Source organism: Macaca thibetana, chromosome 5 (assembly GCF_024542745.1).
Source record: "Macaca thibetana thibetana isolate TM-01 chromosome 5, ASM2454274v1, whole genome shotgun sequence".
NCBI classification, from domain to species: Eukaryota; Metazoa; Chordata; class Mammalia; order Primates; family Cercopithecidae; genus Macaca; species Macaca thibetana.
In genome coordinates this window covers 153,711,725-153,733,744 of record NC_065582.1, presented here as the reverse complement: position 1 = coordinate 153,733,744, position 22,020 = coordinate 153,711,725, and the positions used below count along the sequence as shown (strand labels likewise).

General features: G+C 36.1%; 1 long non-coding RNA gene across 3 annotated transcripts in view; it reads right to left on the bottom strand.

Annotated features, from left to right (window-relative positions):
• The window catches only part of LOC126955667 (uncharacterized), a 97,843-nt gene that overhangs the window by 1,889 nt on the left and 73,934 nt on the right, over positions 1-22,020 (bottom strand). Inside the window, exon 6 of one of the 3 annotated variants that reach the window (XR_007726035.1) lies at positions 2,499-3,282. The exons of the other annotated variants lie outside the window; for them this stretch is intronic. This is a non-coding gene — a long non-coding RNA (uncharacterized LOC126955667). Of the gene's footprint in view, positions 1-2,498; positions 3,283-22,020 lie in introns of those variants that run through there. 3 annotated transcript variants of the gene reach the window in all.

Genomic DNA, 22,020 nt, shown 5'->3' with positions numbered 1-22,020 from the left:
CCCATTCCTATCCATGTTCCCTTTATTTTCCCCAGTTACCATAAAATAACAAACATAATCAAATAGCTCCCTTTCTGGAAGATCAGTAAGTTTCTGCTTAGCAGAGCGTAACTTTTGCAGTGTGGTCTATTGAACTTTGCAGCCTGGCTACCACTTGCTTCTCCAGGTTCATCAGCGATCTTTACAGCCCATGTCACAATCACACAGAATTCATTAATCTCTGCACATATGATGATATTTCACAACTCTTTGCCTTTGTTATTGCTACTGGGTATTCCCTGCTTCCCAGTACATCCAGGTCCTATCATTAGCCATCCCTCATCTCAAACGATGCCTGTCAGTGACAACTCTCTCATCCCCTTAGGGGTAAATCTGTGCTCCTACAGCACATTGTTCATATCACTCTTGAAGTTTTGCCAAACTCTTCTGCAATTTTCTTCTGTTTCACCCAGTAGACCCCTTAAGGGCAGGAAGCTCATTTGAAACCTCTCCTTTCCCAGTGATATCAGAGTGTGCAGCACCTAATAGCTACCTAATACATTTTGTAGAAGGGTGGAACCATTCGCGAATTAAAACTTCTAACACTTTACAAATCACAAAACACTTTTCATATTATGTCAACCCCTCACCACAGGGTGCCCATGTATTTATAATTCATATACAGAGTTGGCTCTGTGTGTGTGTGTGTGTGTGTGTGTGTGTGTGTGTGTGTGTTTGTGGCCAGTGGCCAGTATTTCAGGGGGTGAGGAGTAGCAAGTTGGGATTTTAGTTTATAAGGAGTACCAGAACAGAAGAAAACAACTAGTAATTGGAGAATGAGTACTTTTATTAACATCTAACCTATTCTTTTGACACATCTGTGCCTTTTACTGACTTATCCAGTTGTGATCTTCTCACCTTCTGAATGCCATGACCACAGACACACAGCACTAATCTAAACTAGCAGCTAGACACCATTTTCTCAAGCTGTAGAAAATGAGGATTTCAAGTCTGCACACCAATTTCCCTTTGTAAGGTGTTTCAGTCCTTATGTTCACTGACCTTATTTCCACTGTGTTAGTTTATATTGCTCTCCGCTTGAGGAGTTTAATGAGTGCATCAATTCCACTGGCTGTTCTGATTACAATATCCTTGCATATGTGCACCTTTTTGGGATAAAAAAGATTACCATGGGCCTTAAAAAAAAGGAGTTTGAGGTCTTCTATTTGGATTTTATAGTTTTTCTTCAATTATTAGTTTCTCAACCCAAATTATAATATTTGGGACAAATATGCTGGTATGTCAAGAATAAATTCATGAATTCTATGTCAGCCCAGCTAGAAATGGAAAGAACATGAGATTTCAAGTGAAGCAACCTGTTCCACCTCCACTACTTACATTTTGTTTGACGTTGGAGAAGTCGCTAACTACATTTGGCCTCAAGTTCTTCTGCTAAATGTAGATACTAATTAGATACTGATTCTGTCAGAATCAAGAGAAGGGATAAATGTAAATGTGCCTTTTTATATTCAAAGATGTATATGAATTTCACGGTACAAAATTATATATGCACATTGTCATCAGTTCTTGCTAAATCTCATTCAGGTATTGACTTGTTATCTCTGATGCAGTCACAGAATATAATTAAGCACATCTGACATGTAGTTCTGGCTCTTTAGTCAGAAGCCTTAATGGGTGACATTGGGCACCTTACAGTAACCTCAACCAAATCTGGCTTCCATCTTTAGAATTAAGAGATTCTGAGGGCCATCCCTGTTCACAGGATGTAAGTATGACACTTAATTAAGGACCCAGTGGAAGAACATTACAGACAAAAGCATCCAAAAAACCTCAAGCCCTGATGAAGCATGATTGAGGTTTTCCAGGAAAAAGTAAATCTAGTGGGACTGTGTGAAATAACTTAAATTACAGTAGTAAGAAATAAATTCAGAAAGATATACAGGAGCCTTTAAGTCCTTGTATCAGTAACAACTTTTTTTTTTTTCCTTACAAAAGTCCCACAGTTTGGGAATTACAAGTGCTATCAGATCCTGTACCAAATACAACCACATTTAGTCAATTATTCAACCCCAGGATCTATAAAAGTGGTCACTGAGTATGAAAAAGGTTAACAGCAATGTTTTAAAAGAATAATTATGAAAACCTACATGCGTGCTCCAAAATTAAGGGGACAAAGAAAACTGTACTTAGTTCATGCCTGAAAAGTCTCAAAGGAAATAAGCCACTCTTTCACTGATGATAGTAGAAATACGGGCGTTTGCCATGTGGCCAGCTGTGAAACCTTTGACAGCAGGCTTTGAGTAACACTGAAAAAGTCTCTGCCTAAGACCACATATTGCCAAGCTCATTAGAAAGTGACTGAAGGTACCTCATCATATATAAAGTAGGCATAGGTCAGTGGTGAGTGAGAGGAAATCAGGGCATTGAAAACAGAAAAAAAAATGTGGCATAATGACAGATCACTGCTATTCCAGTGTAAACACAAAAGTCTCAGAATGAGAGTGAAATACAATTCTATTTATTTTTGTATTTATTTACAGTCTCACTGACCCTTTAAAATTTATTCACGAGTGTAACCCCCATGCCACTGAATGGAAACTTCAAAAAGCTTCCCAAATTATTGAAAGTAGGCAATACTATTATTTCTTTATGATGCAAACCAGGTCCCCAATCAGAAATTATATTATATTGTTGAAGATGGTAATTGATAGTCATTTAATTACAAGAAATCTCCCAGCAAACACATTCTCTTCCCAATGTGAAGGACTGAAATTGTTAGCTCTTGGCATTTGAGAAAGACATATAGTTCTTTTTGTCTTCTCTTCCTGGTTGCATCTTTTCTCATTGTAGGTGGGGAAGGGATGAGATATGGATTGCTTGGCTGTATCCTCTCCTGGCCTGAGAGTGGTTAAAATAGTCTCTTTCTCATGGATTCTTCAGAGAGTCCCATCTCTGGACATCTGTTTCTTATACTTCTTTTGTCCAGAGTAGATACATATCTATTTAGTCTGCTTTTTCAGTTCCCAGTAATTTGGCATTCACCACCGGTTTCTTGATGTTGGAGTCTCTCTGAATCTTTTGGACAGGACACTGGACAATCCCATACCAGCTTTCTCTCTTGCAGAGTCACTGTTGATCTATGGAAAAACACATATCTTTGCCCAACTAATTCTGGAAGAACATGCTACCTCAATCTGCATACCTTTATCTTCATGTTTCCTTAGTCACTGCCAGTCCCCAGTCCATGATGACCTCCAATTTAAGGAAAACAAACCTGCCTCTCTGAAACAAATTAAAGAGGAGCCTTTTAGAAAAGAAAATCTTAAACTCTTTGAAGCTTGATAAAACCCACAAATATTAGTATCTGCTGAGTCACTATCTCAAATAAACTCATTCTTCTGAATCTTCAGTTCCCAACCCTAGAGGAAATCTGCACCAAATCTCAGCTTTAATGGCCACCATTAAATATGAACTAATAATCTGATTTTTCAGGCATTCAGAAGTCCAGGTCAATCCAAGTCTCAAATCATCCTACACTATTAATATCTTCTTCCCACGCTTGTGCCTGACTCAGGTCTAGAAGCCTCCAGTAGGAAAAACGCATTATCTTTCTCACGTTGCATTCCCCCTGCTCATTAGCTGCTCTTTCTCTCTTCTGCAAGGTTGATCTTTGTATATTTTAGAGGTGTAGGGAAATGAGGAATTAAGAATCCATAACAATATTTATATAGTAGATGCATTGCCAATACTATCCCAGCTGTGGAACGCTCTCAAACATGACAGAATTTTAAATATTGGCTCTTTCTTTCTCCTCTGGGGTGTGTGTGTGTGTGTGTGTGTGTGTGTGTATGTGTGTGTTGTATGTGTGTGCTGTGTTTGTGTAGTGTTTATTCTTGGAGGTATTTACCACCTGACTTTCCTTTTGCTAGACATCTGACCTCTGACCTCCATCTCAGTCCTTGGATCTCAGTGGTCTACTTTGTACAGATTCTTTATGTTAGAAACTCCTCATTTTTTGTGTGTGAATCTTTTGGTGAAGGTGTCCTTTTCTGATGACTCTAGCCTCGGGTACATTCCACGGAGCCTACGTCTAACCCAGCATAGCCATTTGCCTATGTGTTCCACTGGTGGGATGTAAATTGCTCTTATGCTGTCTCTTTCTACCTGCTCTGTTTTCAGAGTTGCTTCAAGCTCATTCCTGCTTTTAATATTTTCCAAAATAGAGTAAATTACTAGTTCTGCGCCCACCAATCTCTCTCAAATCTGTCAAATAATATGAAGTCAAATAGTTAGAGAATGGAGAAATCAATGCCACTTAAGAATTTCAGGATTCCTGGACAGGGTGGCATGTGAAACAGATATGGCTTAGACAGAAGCAAGAGAACAGAAAGGCATGGTAGGTGAGCAAGCTTGTTAGGTTTAAGAGTAAACTTTATAATTATGTAGACCTAAATTTGAATGTAATTTCTGATATTTATTACTTGGTTAAATCGAACAGCTATTTTAGTTGTTATGGCCTCCATCTCTTTTCTGTAAAAGGTTATCAGTATTTTATATTTCATAATGTTATTACAAATGTTGAATTACTTAAGATTTGAAGAGAGTTAATACCTAGTTGATAGTAAACACTCAATAACTTATAGCTTGAAATAAAATATAAATTATATAATTCTGGAGTTTGATTTTAGTTCATGCAAGGATGTAAAAAATATTAAAAATATATTATTTAGAAGTAAGAAGCTGTCTTTGGTTAGCAATGACCAGTTCATTCTCACCCACCAGGTGCTCCCTTAGTAGATGATATGTTATCTTTTGAAAATCTAACAGTTACTGGTCTTCTCCAAAATACTGTGGGCTCTTTAAAACAGACAATGTATCTTGTTTATTCTCTGTCCCCAGCTCCTGGCACAGAGTGTCTTTAAAAGGAATTTCCTGAATGTACACATTAAGATATTACCTACTAATTATTCTCACAAGTTAAAAATTGGTATAATTATTATTAATAGGTATTAAGCAAGATAATTAAATAATGAAAGTGGTAAATTGGAAAAACTGCCCAATGTTTGAATGCAGAAAAAGTTCAATGAGATGAAGATGAGTGATTACAAGACGATTTCCCTAAATTAGATCCACAGTGATGAAAATCCAGACAAATGTAGCATTGAATGCAAAGGTGACTGTAGTCATCCAGGAGATAGCGTGCAAGAACAGGCTGTCTTACATTACAGAACAATACAGTTAATATAGGAGACAAAGGAAAAATAAAAATCTGAAGTCTTGCTCCTAAGAACTCTGGCAAACAAGAGAACAATAATAGTGTTACTTAACACATTTGTGGAAGTCGAGAAGCATATTGACTTGGAAGTAAAACATGAGCTATTGGTGTTTGGATTTTGAGACAACATTTAGTCTTTTAAGTGTAAACTTATTTTTCCAGATGTGGAAGTGTAGAAATGGATTCATCAAGCTAAAAAATCTACTTGCTGAGGTATCACTAGAGAAGTGATAGCTGTAATATGAGCTTAGATTAACTGAAGGAAATGTAAGTGTATATAAATGTACTATATTACATACAGCACATTTTCAAAAGCAGGTTAGTAACACGGAACTCTGAATTTTGATCAGACTTAGAAACTAGAAATAATACTATTTACTGAGCATGTAAATTGTGCCAGGTAGAAAGAGGGCATGGGTTTTAAGGAGAAGAAGTTGTCTAAGATCACATAACAAGTAAATATTATGAAGATTCTGAACTTATCCTCACTCTATCTCAAAATCCTGTTTATTTTCTCCAGCAATTATAGCAAAGGTAACATAGATGGAATAGTCTGAAGGAAAAAAGGTTAATCCATGTTTAATGGAGATGAGTTCCTTATGAACACGTTATTAAAACTATAGGTGGACATGAAGAAAAAGTTGAGGATGATAAAAATAAAATGTGATAAAGAGACTGAGTTGCCAAAACTCTCTTTGAGTGACCATGCTTGGAAAACCAAGTCACAGTGCTTTCTGGCCATCATTAACTAATACTTTTGGTATCTACATACTTTCTAATGATTAGAATTCTTAGATTTTACAAACAGTTATCCCTGGCATTGCTTCTAGAAAATTTGTCTTGAAAGATTTCCATAGCCCTGCACATTCAAGGTCTCATGTAACTGACAAGATAATGACAGGGGCAATTTTAAACTGTTAAAATACTTTGCTGCATTTGATCTTTTCCAGTGCTGATTTCAGCAAAAGAGGGGGAAATTGTTCATTATGTCAAAAAGAATGTAAAATACAAAATATGATGCCAGTTTCTAAGACTTTTCCATCCAAATGTTCTTCTACCGAATGACAGGAGTATGTCAAAAATATAGTCAAGGAAGAGAAAGTATGTGTTGGTTGATCTCAAACTAAGAAAGTAGTTACTGTTAACAAGCTTTGCAATTTCACAAATCTCCATTTATGTATAACAGTACATGATTTTATATTAGCCAGAAGACATGACAGGAAAAGGGGCAATAGTCACTGCAATAAAAACGATCTTTGATTATATGAGATAGTTTTATTCTTTGGTTTTCAATTTGATTCAATACTCAAACTAATGAAAATGCTACAGCAAATAAAATGCATTTCCATTGCACAATCATTTGTCATGTGCTTGGGCTAGCTATGAATAACTTGTTTTTCATATATGTGGTTATTTAGTTTCCCAACATTAAACTGTTGTGTTGCCGGGCGCGGTGGCTCAAGCCTGTAATCCCAGCACTTTGGGAGGCCGAGACGGGCGGATCACGACCTCAGGAGTTCGAGACCATCCTGGCTAACACGGTGAAACCCCGTCTCTACTAAAAAATTCAAAAAGCTAGCCGGGCGAGGTGGTAGGCGCCTGTAGTCCCAGCTACTCGGGAGGCTGAGGCAGGAGAATGGCGTAAAAACCCGGGAGGCGGAGCTTGCAATGAGCTGAGATCCGGCCACTGCACTCCAGCCTGGGCGACACAGCGAGACTCCGTCTCAAAAAAAAAAAAAAAATAAATAAATAAATAAATAAATAAATAAACTGTTGTGTTGTATTGCTAACAACAGAAGAGAAAAGGTTAATTTAAACCAGCATTAAGAAGAAAAATAAAGCTCGCAAGAGAAATGCAAGGTTTAGTCAAAACAGACAGTTGGGAACAAATGGCAAGGAGCAAAATACACTAATTGAGAAGCAGGCAAGACATTTTTTCGCTTCCTTCTTTTTGAGTGCACTGATTAAAAAATAGTTAATTAGCACACATCACCAGATCTGCTCTACGCTGGGAGTTTAACCTTATAATGTTGTCATTTTTCAAAGAAGCAGGGTGTTTAATGAAAAGCACCATTAAGTTATAACGTATAATGATGTGTATTGTTGATAGATGAGAGACTACTCAAAACATTCCTTTGTAAATTTTGCATATTTCTGGCATTTATCTACCACTTTATGTTTACTAAGTGCTTTATTCTTGTTCAAAAATCTATTTTTCAACATCGTGTGAAAATAATTTTGCTTGAAGCCTATTAGAATATGTAATGGTAAATTTTTTCTTAACAGTTTATATCATTTATATTGTTTAAACACAGTTACTCTCAATTATTCTCAGTTGCATAGGAAACTGTTGCAAGTTTACAGTGCCCACTAGAAATTCCTGACTCAGCAATTATTGATCAATTGTCCACTATGTGAAGCATAAATGTACATGAGTATAATTCTCTTTTCAAAGTTTTTATAATCATTGGAGCAATAATATTTCTAATCAGGAATAAGACTTCTATAATTTATTGGCGGAACAGGACAGTTGAAACTAAGAGGCTTAGACCTGCATCAGTGCAGGATTTCTTCAGGCTTGTCCTCCAGCATTCACTACCACATTCAAAATATACTCTACTCCTAATTATCAAGGGAAGGAATAACAACACCCAGATGAGTCACAAGAATAAAAGACTGCATTAGTTGAGTGTGTATTCTGCATCAGGCACTGTGCCTAGCATGCTTATGACTTATTTATCCTTTTGCCTCATAATAACTCCATAAAGCAACTATTATAATTACTTCCTGCTTTCAGAGGGGAAAACTGAATTTTAGAGAGTCCAAATGATTTGCCAGACATTATGTAACTAGACAGAATGGAGCTGAGATTCACACTCAGATAGACTTCAACAGGCTCTTAACTTCCACATAGTGAAATACACTTTCTCTCTATCACATTGGGGACTTGTAACACCTTACCTAGTGGCTATTTAAACAAGCCTTGCTTTAGTTTAGCTGTCCTCCTACCACCTTATTTCCCATAAAGGGGGCAAGGAAAGGCAGCATTATTTCATCAGGTGGAAAAAATTGCTCCCCATCTACTCCAGTCCATAGGGATTTGTGCCTTACCCTTCGGTTTGTGAGGCACCTGAGCCAACACAAAATAAGATAAAATTATCTAAGCAGAACTGTTAAATCTTTGCCCAGGTTCTGTATATAGTCAGAAGGGCAGCTGTTCCTGTGATGGCCAGAATCTCTGGGGATGCCTTGGCTGTAACTACCCATATGATTATGATTGCAGATTTCATTCTGGCAAAGAGAAAACATATTCTGACCATGGCAAGTAAAGGAGAAAGTATTATGCATTCAGAGTATTGGGACATTATAACATTTCAGAATTGTAAGTGTCATAAAGGTCACTTTTCTTTCATGACAAGAGTGTCTGACCCAATGCAAGATCATTATGCATACCATCACAGCTGTAAGAGGAGTAAGCCTTTAGTAAAGCAGCTGGCCAGAATATTCTAGGAATTATCTACAATATCTGATGATTCTTTGTGATCTAATTTTTATGTATTGCAAAAGATGAGAGTATAGTTTCAATAATGTCCATAGAAAGATGCAAATAGTCTGGTGACAGCACTAACTCAGACAAAAATTTCATTTTGTGTTGGGCACCTTGCTCCAAATTATTTCTCTCACTCCAAATTCTGATACATTCCTCCTTCTGAACCAGTCCAACCTGGGTACCTAGCCAATCCTAACAAATTTGGAGGCATTATTTTGAGCTCCATTCTCTCCCATGGTATTGTTATGGTTCAGAGAAACCTACAAGCTAACAAAGTTGCGGTTGTTATCCTTGCCATTTTGTCCTTGCCAAGTTTCATTCCCTTAGCAGTGATTCATCCTTTGTCATTTTCATACAGTATTTCAAATAGGGCTTCTGTCTGGGTATCTTTAGTCTTATGAGTTTTTATCTTAAGTTTGAGTCTTGCCTTAAACATCATAGCATTTGATGAGAACACCCAACAAAGGACTTCTCTTAGAATTTGAACTTTTGTTTTCTGATGTCCAATTCATTTTTGTTGATACAGAATTAATAACTTATATGAGCCCATCACACTGTAAGTGTCTTATCTCATTTACAATATTCTTTGCTTCAACCATACTCTTCTCATTATATTCGAGCACTGGATGGAGAACCAGAGCAAATTGGGCAACACTTCTCCCTAATGACATGATCTAATGTTCACTCACTTTTAAGGCCCTTCATTATGGCAGATCATTCTGCTACATCCATTTCTAGATTCTTCTCCCCTGCCAGTCATTCATCATTTTGGTTTCAACATGTTTTTCAGTTGCTATTCTTCAAAATTGATAGTAGGCAATTTTTTTTATTATTCTTCTTTACAATAAGGAGCTTATTTTTAACATTCTCCTGGACATAAAAGAAGTATTCAACCTCAGGAAATATCCAATAAAGTATTTCATACCAAGATGCAATCCACACAGAGATTTTGACAGCAATAATTCTTTCATTTTGAAGTATATTTCCAATATTTTGGAATAATCTTCTTTCTATCTTAAGGAAAATCCTTAATCTTATCAACTAAGAGGATGTAATAGTTGGCTTTTAAGCCTCTGGCATTTTTCAGAAAAAATAATCTATTTAGGAATAAAAGTGGCATTAAGAAAGTGGTTGAAGAGGTTTTGCTTGGACTTTCCATAGTGCATCAGTCTCTGTACACTTAAAGAAACGAACTGTCTTTAAATAGTCTAATGGCTTTTAAAGGCACTCTAATAAAACAACACTTCCTTTCAACTATTTGATGCACTAAATGCATTGCTGCTCCAGTAGTTTCATGTTAAGTGTTACCTTTCTCCTAACTTGTTTTTACATTTGCATATATATTTTATAGCTATAGATACAGAGTATATTTTATACTATTAATGGAAAAGTATTTTAAATCCAGAAAGTTCAAATTCAAGAAGTATAGTCTTCAGTAACCCTTTAATATGTCCTTCCAAGCTTTTTTACTCATGCAGGGTTTCTATTTATAGCAAAGGGTTTTACTTTTCTCAGGTGATTTATACATTTATATGGATTAATCTCAGATGTTCATTCATATGCTTGTCACTAATAGTTAATATTTAATGAGTACTTTATTAGTGGCTGACACTGTACTATTTGCATGTATTAATGTATTTAATACTCTACTCCCAATAGTCCTCTAAAGTAGGTGTTATTATTATCCTAATTTGATAGATGAGAAAATCAAAGGACAGAAAAGTAAAATAACTTTTACAAAGTTGCACTGATAGATGAGAATACTGTGTCACCTATGTCACACAGTTGACAAAGAGAAGCATCAAACCCAGATTTAATGACAGAGCTCATAGCGTTAGCTCCTACCCTACCCTTCCTTAGTTGAAGTTTGGAGAATCTTAATATCTCACCCAGGGTCACCTAAGTAGTATTTGATATAATAGGAATTTCAATTCAAGTCTTAGAACTCCAGTTCCCAGAGCATAGTATCTATTTTACTCCAGTAACTCTTCTTAATAAACTCCAGTAAAACTCTTCTTAATAAAGGGCTTATCATAAATGATATAAAAAACTATGGCACTATAGCATGGTCATAGCATTTGGTGCTTTGAAATACTTCTGCCAATAAGTATTTTAACATAACTTTTCTAGCACTTTTCCCATAGCAAACACCATGACTAAAGAAAAGAAGCATTTCTGTAGATATTTCCAATTGGAGAAATTTGTTGAAGAACATTTTCTCAGCATAAAACTTTGGCAGAAACATACGTGTGTCTAAATGGGACAAAGGGGAAAAAACTTATTGTTCTTCTTTGCTGTTGTATTCTGTATTGGCCCTTTCTTGCTAGTAGCTATTGTAGGAACTTGAGGCAGACTGACAGACATACTAGGCTTTAGATCTAGTTAAAAACAGAAGAAGTACATGAAAACCAATGGAATTATTTCTTACTTGTTTCTAAAGTAAAGCATGACTCTCATCACTGAGAGCACAATTCAACATCAGTGGTCTATGCTGTCACATTTGAGATACTTTCAACATGATACCTTTTTATATATTTAAATGTCTAGTGTGTATTGCACATTGTGCCAAGCACTAGGGGTGGGAAAAAAGAGATATACAACACAAATTTTACTCTGCTTCCATTATTAGAGTATCAAGGGGAAAATATGAAGTTTGGAGTAAGGCCATGTTGCCCCTGGTAGAGAATAAGATGAAATTATACACTTAGTGGTAGACCTTTTATCTACAGGCCACAGTTTTTCTCAATCCCTTTTGCTGGTTCTTTGTTTTCTCCCCCACCTCCTGTTACAGGATTTAGGCCTTGGAGAATTCATTAATTTAAATACTATGGATTTGCTTTCACTTCACAGTTTTATCTAGCATAGACCTTTCCTCTGTGAGCCAGCCTCAGACTTCTATTCTCAAATACAGCCAAACCTACATTCTTGAACTTACACCTACACCAAAAATTTGCCTCAGCCACAGTCTTCCCCATTCACAGGATTGAAAAACTCAAATTTTCCAGTTTCTCAGTTTAAAAATCACTTCTTTCATCTTCTTAAGCACTCAACACTCTTGTGCATTTCTTTATTTTTATTATATTTGTTACACTCTATTACATGTTATATATTTATTATATATTATTACACTCTATTACATGTTATATATATACACTCTATTACATATATATTATGTTATATATACATTACATGTTATATATATATTAATACTGTTCTAAGCATGCTGTATTAGATTATTTAATTTAATCTATACCACACCTCTATTAAGTGGAAACTATCATAAGCCTCACCTAAAAAATACAGTCATAGTGATATAAAAGGATTAAGCATCTCACCCAATTTTCATGGCTGAGCTGGAATTTAAACAGTCTGACTTGAGATAGTTGTCTAAAAACTATGCTGTGCTGGCCCTAGGAGGCAACATGGAGCTTACTACACTATAATCAGTGCTATGAGCAGTTACCATGGAGACACCAAGGAAGAACACCTGAGGAAGGTGTCAGCTTCAAGTTTAGAAAGTAGCAAGGAGGCTTTCAAAGATGAGTTCATTCTTGAAGAATGCAGTGGTATTAGGGCAAAAAATAAAATAAAAGGCGTCACAGAAAGATGAGGCAGCATAAAGACAGACAGAAAACTTGGCAGGTTGGGAGGTCTGCATCAGATTACAATGTTACTTAAACATAAAATGCCAAATCACAAAGAGCCAGGAATTCTGTCTGAATGGCCAGCAATACAAAAACACTGAGGACTCTGAAGCAGCATTGGTATTATAAGTTGAGTTTCCCTGAGCTAGCCCTGAGAAAGGTATGTGTAAAATAGTAGAAACAAGTGGAAAAGAAAGGGAAAAAGAACAATCGAGGGTGGATATCAAATCAGATGTAGGTGAATTTGGCCCAGTCTCAAAAGAGAGCTCAGACCAACGAAAGCCACATCCCATAGCTTTTGGCCTCAGAGGCAAGGGAGCTGAAGTATCTATGCTCCCACTCACTAGTCGCTGGTTGAAGACTGCCAGCTGGAAGGCTCACATACTCAGGCACTGCAGGCTCCAAGTGCAGACAAACACATCTGGCAGCTTGAGCACAGCTTCTTTAGTAGGAGGCATGGGTGCTGGGAATAAAAGCTGGGAGCACATGAGCCCTCAAAATAGTAGTGGATCTGGGGCACGTGGGTGAAACTGTGATAGTGCCCCCAAAGCCACAGGCTTGGCATGGGTCTAATTGACTTCCGTTCCATTTATATTTGTGGACAGAACAATGCACTGGCCTAGAAACATCTTCTCTTCTGCTTGTTTACTGTTCACTTTTACTCTAATTTAATTACTCCCCACAATTGCCGAGTGAATAAAAATAACTATTGCTTTAATTAGCCCTCCATAATTACCAAAGTGTAAGGTTGGGAACTTTTATTTATTTCATCATGTATCTATTAAAATATATTAACTACAAGAGATCTACCTTAATGGAGGAGTAGCTACAAATGGAGAGTTTCGCAACGTTTTTGCGGGGACGTGGTAGGGAAGAAAATTAATTAACCAAGGCAACACTACAACAGATGAGCAAATAGTTTTCTGGGTAACTATTTTCATAAGGATTGTCTGCACAAGATAGTACTATTTTCTTCCATCTTACCAAGAAGAAATCTAAGTTACAAAATATGATTTAGCAAGTATTCCTAAGGTTGCAAAGTTGGTCTGGCAGCTCTGGCCTGCCTGACCCCACAGCCCATGCCTCTCATCACCTCTCTCATTATTGAAAATTCAGAAGCAGAGGCCAATAAAAGGTTTTTGTCTACTCCTATGCCCATCATCAGATAGTCTAAAACAGAAAATAAAAGAAGACTGTGCATAATTGGCTTTCAAGCAAAAGACAAAATGTTTAATTATAAAAGAGGTACATTAATTTACCTTTAAGATGTTTTAGGAAAACATCACTAAACTTAAGGTGCATTTCTAAATATATATGAACTGCATGGACATTGACAGGTTTGACTATTCACTAAGAAGTTGAAAAGTAGCTATGAGTGACGAAAATTTTGCCCTTAGCTTCTTCAGTGCCACACTTAAGTACCTCCTTCATATCTGGCTAATATGTAATGGACATAATGAGGGTGAATAAGCTTAAATAATAAGTTAACAGAAATCACTGGAGATCCTTAAGATGGATATTTGCCTTTAGTGACTAAGAATTGGAGAGACATAATTTGTCAGTAGAAAGACTATTGTGAAAAGAGTAATCTTTACAAAACTTTTAGCAATTTATGAATGATTCCTTATGAGTAAAACAGGCTGATATCTACCCAGCCAATTTATAGTATTATTACGTAGATCAGAGGGTAGAAAGGATACAAAGAAACTCAAAATTGTAAAGTATACAGCTACACATACATAAATAAATTTGTGACAGTCTGTATCATCTAGATATTCCTATTGCAGACCCTCTAATAGGATGCCTTTATAAATTTGCACAGAATGTTTGTGTGTGTGTGTGTGTGTATTCAAGTTTTCTTCTCTTACTCATAGTGCTATGCCGAATAACTGCCACCAAAAACATTATACCCTTTAATTCCCAGAACTTGTAAATATCTCACGTTGCAAGCTAGAATTATAGTCACTGATGACTTGTAAGGTCATCAATCAGTAGACTTCAAGATGAGGAGATTTTACCGGCTTATCTAAGTGGTTTAAATGTAATCCCAAGGATCCTGCAAATGCATAAGAGGGATACAGAAGAGTAAGTATCACAGTGATGCAATATGTAGAAGACTCAATTGGTCGTTACTGGCTTTGAAGATGGAAACTGACTATGAACCAAGGAATGCAGACAGTCTCTATAAACTGGAAAAGCAAGGAAATCAATTCTTTCCTAGAACTCCAAAAGAAATGCAGCCTTGCCAACACCTTGAAAATAGTCTAGTAAAACCTATTTTGTATATATGAACTCCAGAACTTTCAAATAATATATTTGTGTTATATAAAGCTACCAAGTTTGTATTATTTGACACAGCTGTAGTTGATATCTAATACATATACAGATAAAATTATCCTGCACATTGATTTTGCATTGAAGAATATAACCTTATACTTGCGGAAAATAAATTTTTGTCAATGTGTTACTATGTAAACAGATGGAATATTTTTATAACTATTTCCTTAACCTAGAAGAATAAAGGCAGAACACTATTACAACTGCAGAGGCAATGGGAACACTGAACCAAAACATTAGTGAATAAGCTTATGTAAGTAGGATTCACTAAGCTCTTAAATATAAGTTTAGGGACATTGTGTTGTTATTATTATTCTTTATTATTATTATTATTTATTTATTTTTTATTATTATGATACCTTAAGTTGTAGGGTACATGTGCATAACGTGCAGTTTTGTTACATATGTATACTTGTGCCATGTTGGTGTGCTGCACCCATCAACTCGTCAGCACCCATCAACTCGTCATTTACATCAGGTATAACTCCCAATTCAATCCCTCCCGCCTCCCCCCTCCCCACAATAGGCCCCGATGTGTGATGTTCCTCTTCCCAAGTCCAAGTGATCTCATTGTTCAGTTCCCACCTACGAGTGAGCACATGCGGTGTTTGGTTTTCTGTTCTTGCGATAGTTTGCTGAGAATGATGGTTTCCAGCTGCATCCATGTCCCTACAAAGGACACGAACTCATCCTTTTTAATGGCTGCATAGTATTCCATGGTGTATATGTGCCACATTTTCTTAATCCAGTCTGTCACTGATGGCCATTTGGGTTGATTCCAAGTCTTTGCTATTGTGAACAGTGCCCCAATGAACATACGTGTGCATGTGTCTTTATAGCAGCATGATTTATAATCCTTTGAGTATATACCCAGTAATGGGATGGCTGGGTCATATGGTACTTCTAGGTCTAGATCCTTGAAGAATCGCCATACTGTTTTCCATAATTGTTGAACTAGTTTACGATCCCACCAACAGTATAAAAGTGTTCCTATTTTTCCACAACCTCTCCAGCACCTGTTGTTTCCTGACTTTTTAATGATCGCCATTCTAACTGGTGTGAGATGGTATCTCATTGTGGTTTTGATTTGCATTTCTCTGATGGCCAGTGATGATGAGCATTTTTTCATGTGTCTGTTGGCTGTATGAATGTCTTCTTTTGAGAACTGTCTGTTCATATCCTTTGCCCACTTTTTGATGGAGTTGTTTGTTTTCTTCTTGTAAATTTGTTTGAGTTATTTGTAGGTTCTGGATATTAGCCCTTTGTCAGATGAGTAGATTGCAAAAATTTTCTCCCATTCTGTAGGTTGCCTGTTCACTCTGATGGCAGTTTGTTTTGCTGTGCAGAAGCTCTTTAGTTTAATTAAATCCCACTTGTGAATTTTGGCTTTTGTTGCCATTGCTTTTGGTGTTTTAGACATGAAGTCCTTGCCCATGCCTATGTCCTGAATGGTATTACCTAGTTTTTTTTCTAGGATTTTTATGGTTTTAGGTCTAACATTTAAGTCTCTAATCCATCTTGAATTAATTTTCATATAAGGAGTAAGGAAAGGATCCAGTTTCAGCTTTCTACTTATGGCTAGCAATTTTCCCAGCACTATTTATTAAATAGGGAATCCTTTCCCCATTTCTTGTTTTTCTCAGGTTTATCAAAGATCAGATGGCTGTAGATGTGTGGTATTATTTCTGAGGACTCTGTTCTGTTCCTTTGGTCTATATCTCTGTTTTGGTACCAGTACCATGCTGTTTTGGTTACTGTAGCCTTGTAATATAATTTGAAGTCAGGTAGTGTGATGCCTCCAGCTTTGTTCTTTTGACTTAGGATTGTCTTGACAATGCAGGCTCTTTTTTGGTTCCATATGAACTTTAAAGCAGTTTTTTCCAATTCTGTGAAGAAACTCATTGGTAGCTTGATGGGGATGGCATTGAATCTATAAATTGCCTTGGGCAGTATAGCTATTTTTACGATATTGATTCTTCCTATCCAGGAGCATGGTATGTTCTTCCATTTGTTTGTGTTCTCTTTTATTTCACTGAGCAGTGGTTTGTAGTTCTCCTTGAAGAGGTCCTTTACAGCCCTTGTAAGTTGGATTCCTAGGTATTTTATTCTCTTTGAAGCTATTGTGAATGGAAGTGCATTCATGATTTGGCTCTGTGTTTGTCTGTTACTGGTGTATAAGAATGCTTGTGATTTTTGCACATTAATTTTGTATCCTGAGACTTTGCTGAAGTTTCTTATCAGCTTAAGGTGATTTTGGGCTGAGATGATGGGGTTTTCTAAATATACAATCATGTCATCTGCAAACAGGAACTATTTGACTTCTTCTTTTCCTAACTGAATACCCTTGATTTCTTTATCTTGCCTGACTGCCCTAGCCAGAACTTCCAACACTATGTTGAATAGGAGTGGTGAGAGAGGACATCCCTGTCTTGTGCCAGTTTTCAAAGGGAATGCTTCCAGTTTTTGTCTATTCAGTATGATATTTGCTGTGGTTTGTCATAAATAGTTCTTATTATTTTGAGATACGTTCCATCAATACCAAATTTATTGAGAGTTTTTAGCATGAAGGGCTGTTGAATTTTGTCAAAGGCCTTTTCTGCATCTATTGAGATAATCATGTGGTTTTTGTCTTTGGTTCTGTTTATATGCTAGAATACGTTTGTTGATTTGCATATATTGAACCAGCTTTGCATCCCAGGGATGAAGCCCACTCGATCATGGTGGATAAGCTTTTTGATGTGCTGCTGGATTTGGTTTGCCAGTATTTTATTGAGGATTTTTGCATTGATGTTCATCAGGGATATTGGTCTAAAATTCTCTTTTTTTGTTGTGTCTCTGCCAGGCTTTGGTATCAGGATGATGTTGGTCTCATAAAATGAGTTAGGGAGGATTCCCTCTTTTTCTATTGATTGGAATAGTTTCAGAAGGAATGGTACCAGCTCCTCCTTGTATTGCTGGTAGAATTCAGCTGTGAATCCATCTGGTCCTGGACTTTTTTTGGTTGGTAGGCTATTAATTATTGCCTCAATTTCAGAGCCTGCTATTGGTTTATTCAGGGATTCAACTTCTTCCTGGTTTAGTCTTGGGAGAGTGTAAGTGTCCAGGAAATTATCCATTTCTTCTAGATTTTCTAGTTTATTTGAGTAGAGGTGTTTATAGTATTCTCTGATGGTAGTTTGTATTTCTGTGGGGTTGGTGGTGATATCCCCTTTATCATTTTTTATTGCGTCTATTTGATTCTTCTCTCTTTTCTTCTTTATTAGTCTTGCTAGCAGTCTATCAATTTTGTTGATCTTTTCAAAAAACAAAATCCTGGATTCATTGATTTTTTGGAGAGTTTTTTGTGTCTCTATCTCCTTGATTTCTGCTGTAATCTTAGTTATTTCTTGCCTTCTGCTAGCTTTTGAATGTGTTTGCTCTTCCTTCTCTAGTTCTTTTAATTGTGATGTTAGAGTGTCAATTTTAGATCTTTCCAGCTTTCTCTTGTGGGCATTTAGTGCTATAAATTTCCCTCTACACACTGCTTTAAATGTGTCCCAGAGATTCTGGTATGTTGTATCTTTGTTCTCATTGGTTTCAATGAACATCTTTATTTCTGCCTTCATTTCATTATGTACCCAGTAGTCATTCAGGAGCAGGTTGTTCAGTTTCCATGTAGTTGAGCGGTTTTGATTGAGTTTCTTAGTCCTGAGTTCTAGTTTGATTGCACTGTGGTCTGAGAGACAGTTTATTATAATTTCTGTTCTTGTACATTTGCTGAGGAGTGCTTTACTTCCAATTATGTGGTCAATTTTGGAATAAGTGTGATGTGGTGCTAAGAAAAATGTACATTCTATTGATTTGGGGTGGAGAGTTCTGTAGATGTCTATTAGGTCCGCTTGCTGCAGAGATGAGTTCAATTCCTGGATATCCTTGTTAACTTTCTGTCTCGTTGATCTGCCTAATGTTGACAGTGGGGTGTTGAAGTCTCCCATTATTATTGTATGGGAGTCTAAGTCTCTTTGTAAGTCTCTAAGGACTTGCTTTATGAATCTAGGTGCTCCTGTATTGGGTGCATATATATTTAGGATAGTTAGCTCTTCCTGTTGAATTGATCCCTTTACCATTATGTAATGACCTTCTTTGTCTCTTTTGATCTTTGATGGTTTAAAGTCTGTTTTATCAGAGACTAGGATTGTAACCCCTGCTTTTTTTTGTTCTCCATTTGCTTGGTAGATCTTCCTCCATCCCTTTATTTTGAGCCTATGTGTGTCTCTGCATGTGAGATGGGTTTCCTGAATACAGCAAACTGATGGGTCTTGACTCTTTATCTAATTTGCCAGTCTGTGTCTTTTAATTGGACCATTTAGTCCATTTACATTTAAGGTTAATATTGTTATGTGTGAACTTGATCCTGTTATTATGATATTAACTGGTTATTTTGCTCGTTAGTTGATGCAGTTTCTTCCTAGCATCGATGGTCTTTACATTTTGGCATGTTTTTGCAATGGCTGGTACCGGTTGTCCCTTTCCATATTTAGTGCTTCCTTCATGGTCTCTTGTAAGGCAGGCCTGGTGGTGACCAAATCTCTAAGCATTTGCTTATCTGTAAAGGATTTTATTTCTCCTTCACTTATGAAACTTAGTTTGGCTGGATATGAAATTCTGGGTTGAAAATTTTTTTCTTTAAGAATGTTGAATATTGGCCCCCACTCTCTTCTGGCTTGTAGAGTTTCTACCGAGAGATCTGCTGTTAGTCTGATGGGCTTCCCTTTGTGGGTACCCCGACCTTTCTCTCTGGCTGCCCTTAAGAGTTTTTCCTTCATTTCAACTTTGGTGAATTTATTGTTCTTTTGTGGAAAAGGGAATCCTTTTCTGGGAAAAGAACCATATATAGTATTTTATTGCACAGAAAGTACCTACTTTCCTTTTCCATTAAGGCCCCAGAGAGAAAAATAGCAGTTGTGAAGGAACCACAAAAATACATTTATTCTTTCATTCTTAGTTACTCTAATGGATGCTAAACCCTAGTTACTAGTGAGAAAAGAGAATTCATTCCATATTGTAACAAAAGAGAAATAGTCAATGTTGAAAGACTACTTTTTTGGTTATTGACAATCCATTAAAATATTCAACTATGATGAGTTTCAATGTTACTAACATAATGTTCAAAAAAATTAACACTTCCAAGCAGGATGATTTTGTCACAAATAGAGACATGGAATGGGAAAGAGAAGAGGAAGGACAGAGAAAGAGGCTGAAAGAGACAATGGTTTCTGGCACCATCTGTCAGTATGCTAATAGTTGCTTTTATGGCAGCAGCAGGTTTAAGTCAAGAATATCAAGCATTTGGATGGTTTGCCATTGCATCAGCTGTTGTCATTTTCATTATATTTTTGCTCATTATCTTTATTAGGTAAAGGCATTGAAAAACACATTGCTTATTAAAAGCGATTATTGAGTGAGGAGGAAAAATAGACTCTAAATAATATTTTAGAGATCAATAAATGACAAAGACAAAAAATGCTAAAGTAATAACATATTTTTGGTATATTTTGGAATTAAAATTTTGGAAATAAGAGATTTTGAATATAGGAGAGTTCACGTATAGAATTGGAATTGTTATAAAAATTGACTGCGCATTTTTCATCTATCTAATTTGAATTATGTTTAAAACATTATCAAACTAAATTTTTATGGTGTGCTAATAGCTCACCTATTCTTTATATTTTCTTTTCTTCCATGAGACAACCTTTACACTGTAGCTGGGATGGATCAGTAAATGCTTCATGTTGGGCCTGTCTCTGTGCCTATGTGGAAACTTCCTTCTCCAAAACCATCCTGATTTCAAACCTAGGCTTCCTTTAAGAACATATTTAAAAATTACTGCTTATGTGAAATTGTGTTGACATGAAAGATCAGTAGGTATTAGATAAAGAGTTGTGGAGGAAAGAGAAGGATAGCTAGACACTGAAACACACACAGAGACTGAATGTGAAAGCTAGAAGGGAGTGCTCAGGTCAAGTGGATGAATGATACAGTGTGTTTTAAAGTTAGCAATACAATCAAATAAATTAGAGGAAAAATACATGATCTTTACCAAACTTCTGTTCCCTTACATGTAAAACTTCTCATAGTATTTTTAAAAATAGACATCAGTGTATGTATAAGTTTGAAAGGTATTCTTAATCATCTCATTACATCTACATACCAGGAAAGTAGAATTCTTTATCCTCATAATCCCATTTTTAACATTTGTTATTACTGAACACAAACTACTACTGTAATTTTGTTTTCACTAATCCCTGAAACATAAATGTATACCAATATCTTTGATAAGAATAGCTGCTCTGAATTGTAAGCATCTTGTCACAATGATGTATAGTTCATACTTAAAATGTAGTCACTAAATGAATGAATGATAGGTTGAAAGAATGAAAGTCTAAATATTCCTCTCTTTGGATATTGTTACATTTCCTTAATTAGCAAAGGAGAAGAACTAGGTAGACCAGACTTCATATGGTCAGAAATATAGGATAGATCATGAGCACTCATAGCAATTTCTAGTGGCATATAGGGATGTACATCACCTAGACTTAAGGATCCTCATAATATAACTTGAAATATACAAATAATTCAGCCTCTGTAGCTCTAATCAGGCTCTAATCTTGAAAAGGTGATCAAATCATGTGTTACCAGAGTGTGTACTTCTTTATGGAAGGTAGTCAAAACTATGAGTATATTTTAAATTTATTTTCCTTTACTTTTTATATGAACTTATTTATACTAGGAAATTTTATATCTTTCCAAACTTTCAAACACAATGAAATGAATTTTATAAAATGAAAACTATAGTGTTATGCTGTACATCTTTAAGCAGACATGGCAATCCCATTTGCAATGTTCTGCTTTAGGCACCTGAGGTAGCTAAAAAGGTGAGCTAATAAATTGCCATGTGTTGCCTGGCCAGTTCTAAATAAATACATTCAAAAACAAAAAATATATATATAGTAGTAAATAAACAAAATAGTCACTTAGGTGTATAAACTAATGAACTACATATTTGCCAACAGTTTTCCTTCTACTTTACAGACACAATGGGGACCTATTCATCTAACGTACTCTGACAGTATTTTACTATAGATTGTCTGACTCCTCAGGCAGTGAGAAATAAGGCTAAATGAATGATGTTTTTGTTGTTATTCGAAAACAACATTTGCAGTGCTATTTCCATG